This window comes from Rhopalosiphum padi, chromosome 2, assembly GCF_020882245.1.
Source record: "Rhopalosiphum padi isolate XX-2018 chromosome 2, ASM2088224v1, whole genome shotgun sequence".
Classification (NCBI taxonomy): Eukaryota; Metazoa; Arthropoda; class Insecta; order Hemiptera; family Aphididae; genus Rhopalosiphum; species Rhopalosiphum padi.
The window spans coordinates 39,399,244-39,405,783 of record NC_083598.1 but is presented as its reverse complement, the minus strand read 5'-3'; positions in this window follow the sequence as shown (position 1 = coordinate 39,405,783).

The following is a 6,540-nucleotide window of genomic DNA, read 5'->3' as shown; positions in this document are numbered from 1 at the left end:
TATGTTGTTTCGTTAGTTGAAATAAAATTTTTTTTATAAATTCAAATCGAAAAAGTTGTCCATTTCAATGTTGTAAAAATATTAAATACCCACACATATTTTTTAAGACAAATTTCACGATTTGAATTTATAAAAACTGCATAATTTAAATTTTTACCTAATATACAATATTATTAAAATTATATACGTAGTAATTTTTAATTTTATTTATATTAATTAGACGAAACAACATTGATTATTGTTATGTTAGGTTAATATTTTTACTTTTTTTTATACGAACTCATTTTTCGTGTAAAATATAATATATAATACCTATAGGTACCTTTATAATATTGTAATTTGTAATAGACAAACTTCTCAATGTGAATTTATTAAAACTGTTTTATTTAAATTTTAAATTTTTGACTGATATAGTAATATATAATATTATTAAAATTATTTGTTTAGTTATTTTTAATTTTTATTTATATATGTTAGATCAAACTTATATGGAACAATAAATGTTCATCATATGCCCACAGAGGAACAATAAATTGTAGTATATAAACCATAAACTACAAATATTTTTATAATTGGAGTTGGAGAATAACAATAAGGTTTAAATTTGAAACATATGTACCTAATTAATAATTATATATGATATATGATATTTTATAACTTAAATAAAAATTCACAATTAATTCAAATTACTTAAAGATTGGTAGTTACATTTGCTGTTTTTAAATCCGAAAATTAAGTCACTGCAAACTCTTTAATAGAACTTTCATTTATTATTTATTGTTCGACTTTAGGAAGAAAAATTGATATCTAATGGAAAAATAAAAAAGTATTTTTTAATTTTTACTATAATTTTTACTTCCGACCAACGATCAGCCTTTGCTACACTACCGTATAATAATATTATTATATCTTATTATAGCTATAAACATAAATATATGGTACTATACTATAAGGATTATCTTTGGCTTGATCAAGCCGATCTAGCATATAGTTATAGTGCCTTTTAATTTCACTACAAGTGCGCCCATTAGAGGATGCAAGGGGGTGACATGTCACCTCCCTAGAATAGATAAATGATTGTTAATTTTTTAGTTATGAATAATAAATTAATTTTTTTAATAATAATATTAAAAAAATTTACTTATTATTATGATTGTCATCAATGTCACCCCCCTAGGTTTTGACAGATGTGGGCGCCCTTGTTTCACTCTGATATTGTGCGATACACATATTAGGTAAGTACCTACTTAGTAATTGCTATTTTTTAATATAGTTATTTACTACCTACCGACCTAAAATTTATACTTCCATAATTAGTTTATTGAGTGCTTTTTACAAGATTAAATTTTAAAATTAGTGGTTTAAAATAATGACAAATAAGTGGAATCACTATTATATGTGTAATATGTGTATTCTATAGTACTGATGTAGCAAGAAACAAAAAATACTTTGTGTGATGACATAATGTCTTCAAAATTATTTGAAATTCAATCATTCATAAAAAATGTATGTGTTTTACGCTAAATTTTTTTTATTATTTCCATTAAAATAAACTTATGAGGTATTTTGTTTTAAATGTTGATACCCATAGATAGAAGTATTAAACATTTTCTAACTATAAATTTTTAATCATAATATAATTTGCAAATTTTCCCGATTTTACCAAAATACTAACTTTTAACGCTCATAAAAAAAATACTGTTGATTTACTCCTAACTTTTTTTATCATTATTTTAGTATTAACAAATTTTGAAGAACCCTTTTTTAAATTTTAAAAAAAAACACATTATTGTAAAATCAATTAATTTATTGATCCTGCAAAATCTAAAATTAGAAAAAATATCTTCATTTGTAAAAGAAAGGTTTAACGTTCATAAATTTAAATGACATCATAAAACAGAAGATTAAAACATTTTTTAAATAGATAGTAAGCTTTTGAAATATATTATGTATTTTGTACTTTTTACATGTTAATATTTTTGTATGTCAATGTATAAGTGCAAACAGTTTTTAATTATTATACAAGTAGGCACTTACTTTAATTATAAATAACAAAGGCCATATAATATAATAATTGTTGACATATCAGTTGCCACATTACGTATTTGATGTTTTTATTCGGGAGCCATGTGTATAGAAATATTGTGTTTATTATAAAGCGGGATAAAATAACGTGATGGCCTTTGGGACCATTACCGTAAAAAACAATTTTAAAATAGTTGAAAAATTTAAATTATTAAATAACTATTGTTGCCCGTAATGTTTTGGACAATAATAAAAAAATGCCATTACAGATTTGTGAACCTGAGTTATATAAGTTCACAAATCTGTAATGACAGATATATCATAGAGATCAAAAAAGTATAGTTCACATGGCCAAGCTTGGATGTCAACCTAGGGGAGATTACTTGGTTGTATGTCAGCTGTCTCCATTAATGAAAATAATTAAATTAAATTAATTTTATTACAAAAGTCAGAAAAAAATTAATAGATATCAGTGATGGTTTTGAGCTTTATTGGTCGGTGAAAATCATCACTTTTGAAGCTAATAATTACTCATTCTAAATTTACCAACATTTTTTTATTAAGTTTTTGTTAAATTCTGCCTTTATTTTAGTACCATAGCTACCTAAGCGCACTGGCACTATAGCTATTAATCGCGAATCGCGATGCAAATAGAAAAATATATTATAGACGTATCGAAATTATAAATAGAATGATCAACAAATGATAAATGTTCAGAACACAACTTCTTGAGCTAACATTTTGAATTATTATTTAAATTGTATCTAAAAATTCATATAACGCACAATAAATACAAACTCAAAATTACTTAAAAATCATAAAAAAAATGCTTTAAAATTATTAAAAATGGAAAATAGAAGTTTAAGCTTATAATCCTGATTGAACTGATTTTGTGCTTCAAAATCATTTTCTGAAACCTTTTCAAAAAAATAATGCATTTAGCATTCAAATCCGGGCGTTATAAAAATGTGTATATCTAGTTTAATTAACTTTGATAAAATGGCCAAAATGATGTATTAATATATCTATTAGGGGAGCTGATGTTTGGTAGGTACTTGTACCTATACCTATTTACTATTTTTACAATTTCGCATAAAAATAACATATTACTTATTGTTATTTAAACATTTGTTTTTTCGTTCACGTTTATTCTGCAAAGACGATTGAATGTTTGTAAGATCCTACACGAAAAATAAGAGGTAAACATATTTATGTTATAGTTTCTACAATGTCTAAATATATATATATAGGTATATAAGTTCTTACCTATATCTTATATAATGCAAAAAAATACACATGTAGGTTCCTAATGTTCCTATACGCTACCTACTAATCGTTTGTCTGTGAATATTATAATATGGTAAATGAATAAATGATACGATAATATGTACGAGTAATAGATGTTATATTAATATAAATAATATTATATTATTAATATTGTTACCTATATTATTTATATCCTTATAAATATTATAACAAGTTATATTTTTATACTTAAAAATGTTAAATAATTATTTAAACTATTATTTTTATAATGAACTATAGTCAAAATTATGGTAATGTTAAAAAAATACCATAATACATTTCTATAAATAGTTATATTATACTATTATAAATGTATTTAAAGAAATAATATATAGTCAAGCAGATGTTATGTGTTATGTCTTAAAAAAAAAAATCAACAAGTATAATATAAATAATAAATTAGTGTAGGTAATCTCCACATACGTACATTTTTTATCGTGTTGGAACTTACATAGGTACTTCGTACAAATAATTTATAGAAATTAGGTAACGTTTATTTTTTACTTACTACTCTCATGTTTTCACTTACAAGTTACAATTATTCTGCTGGTAAATAGCCTTTAAGGATTAAACACGGCTGTCGTCAGGTTAATAAAGGTACTTAGATAAAAAAACATCAATAATGTTACGTATTATTAGCTGTTGCATATAATATGTTGAAATATTTTGTAGTGCATAAGTTTTACTTGTATCTAATTAAATAAAAAATGGGAGGGTACCTATATGTTTCAAAAGAAGTATTAGGTAGTTTTTATCAGTGTGGCACAAAAATGACCCCAAATTGTGCAGATAAAACCGTTAATTGTTGTAATCAATTTTGCAATGGTAACACTGAGATCCTCGAGTCCGCAAAACCGCAACAGAACTTATTTTTACTATTTCCAACTGGCGCGGGTGCCTGCTACCTGGTTTTGTGGTTCCCTAAAATTTGTGTCAAGTGTCAGCTGTCTACTAATTTGATCACATCATCCATATCGACCATATTATCCATTTCTAATAGTTTTTCTTAGCAAGCAGTTATTTCTTGGTATGACCTATTGACGTGTCATTGGAAAATTATGTTCTGATGGTACCTTTTTGAGAAAAAAAAAACTATCTGTCATGTGTCCAATAGTTTAATTCAGAGGTTCTCAAAGTGTGGGGCGCGACCCTCCAGGGGGGTGCAAGACAATTTTAAAAATCAACATTGCATTGGTAGAAAAAATAAAAAAAAATTGTGAAATGTCCGTAATAATAATCGCGTTTTGCATTGTATACAATATTTATTTATTTAAATATTTATCAATATTTGTTGTTTGTTTTTAACATTTTTTTACTCTAAACATGACTATTAAAATTATTTTTATGAGGGGGGGCTCAGGTCTGGGGTTAACTAAAAGGGGGGGGGGCTGGACTGAAAAGTTTGAGAACCTCTGGCCTAATTAATTAGTTCTACACCCGAATACACTCAAATTGTGAGTGTTGTGAGCATGGTCTTAGAATTACTTTACTTTTTTTTCAGTATTATCATCAAATTTTAATTTTTTCCTTGCAGAAAACCTAAAAGGAACTGCATTAGGTAATAATCGAGGACGTAACAAAGGAACCTAAACAATCATTTTTCATAACTCATGAGGCATACTTTCTAAATACTATAGTCTACATATCATCTATATCTTACTGAGCATACAATTTTCCCCACTTTATCAAATATATCCTTTTTTTTTTGTATTTGGTCTGTACGAAAATGTTCTTCACAGACAACATTATTATTATACAAATAAGAAACATCGAGGGATTTTAACCATTCGTTTTTTAAAAGTTCGTCTTTTGGAATGGAAAACACGGATAATTTTTTGTTGGTATTACAACCAAATAAACAAATATTGTTCGGCATAATTTATTTAGCGACAAAAAACTGATTGTAATAAAATAGCATATACAATTGTGAATTACTCGGTAAATAGAAATAAATATTTTAATTATTTTCTATGGAGTTCAATAGCTGATTTTAGATTTTTGGCGGAATTTTGAACTTTATCAAAATTCAAAATGTTAAATAAGAATAAATTATAAGTTCATAAAATCATAACCTCAATAAGTATAACCTGCAGCGCTCGTGAGTAACAATTGAACTAAATCTGCTACAACAAGCGGACAACTGATAAATACTAGTCGTCGGACCTTATCTTCTAAGACCGTGGTTGTGAGTTTGGGACACAACACATTTTTGAATATTAGTTTAGCGACCATATTATCATTGCCTGTTGAACATATAGATATATTAATATATTATAATTAATGGGTTTACCTAGACCGGACTCGTTCAGTGACGAACAAACAGTATAATCATAATGCTATTTATAAATCCAGCACCTACCTATACTAAACTTATTATCGATGTTTCCCATTTCATACGGTAAATGGTTATTAATGTTATTCTGTTATTCACTAGAAAATAACAATTATTCCTACATATTTTGCACTTTGTAGGCGATTAAAAACGTTATTCTTCGATAATAATATAACGACCTACATCACTTATAGACATTTATACAAGTTTAAATTTGTACTTACTTAAATACTAATTAAGTGTTACGATTTTGAAAACGATTATTCATCTATTTCATCTGTATTTACAAAAAATGAATAATAGGTATATAGGTACCACAGGGCACAGACTGACAGACTACCTATAATCTGCAGACTACACCAACTACTCTTAAATAACTTCCTATGTAGATACTGTTAAAGACGTAAAAACTAAAACTAAATAAATAGGCAATGGGAAATAAGAAATATTTAAAAAAAATTATCCCTATAACAGTAGAGTAAGAAAATAACTGTTTCATCTAAATAGATACATAATATATAAATGCTTTTAATTATTTCTATTCGGGTAATAGAATAGACAAACACTGATAATTATGCAAATGCAAACTGCATTATGGTTTGCTGAGTGTTGCCTAGGTACCTACATTTACCTAATAACCTAATTACCTATTTTATGTGTGTATCTAACTGTATAAGAATAATGCTCTATCTAAAATAATATTTGGGTGGTACAAAATATAATAATTTCCGACTTTACCTACTTGTCTACTTTAAAGTTAAGTTATTAGATTAAATGACCGTACCCACTCTACAAAACATAGGCAAACACAGTTCGTGTATCGTATAAAATATATCTGTACAGTGTACATATATCTACAGGTATCTACATAAAACGTA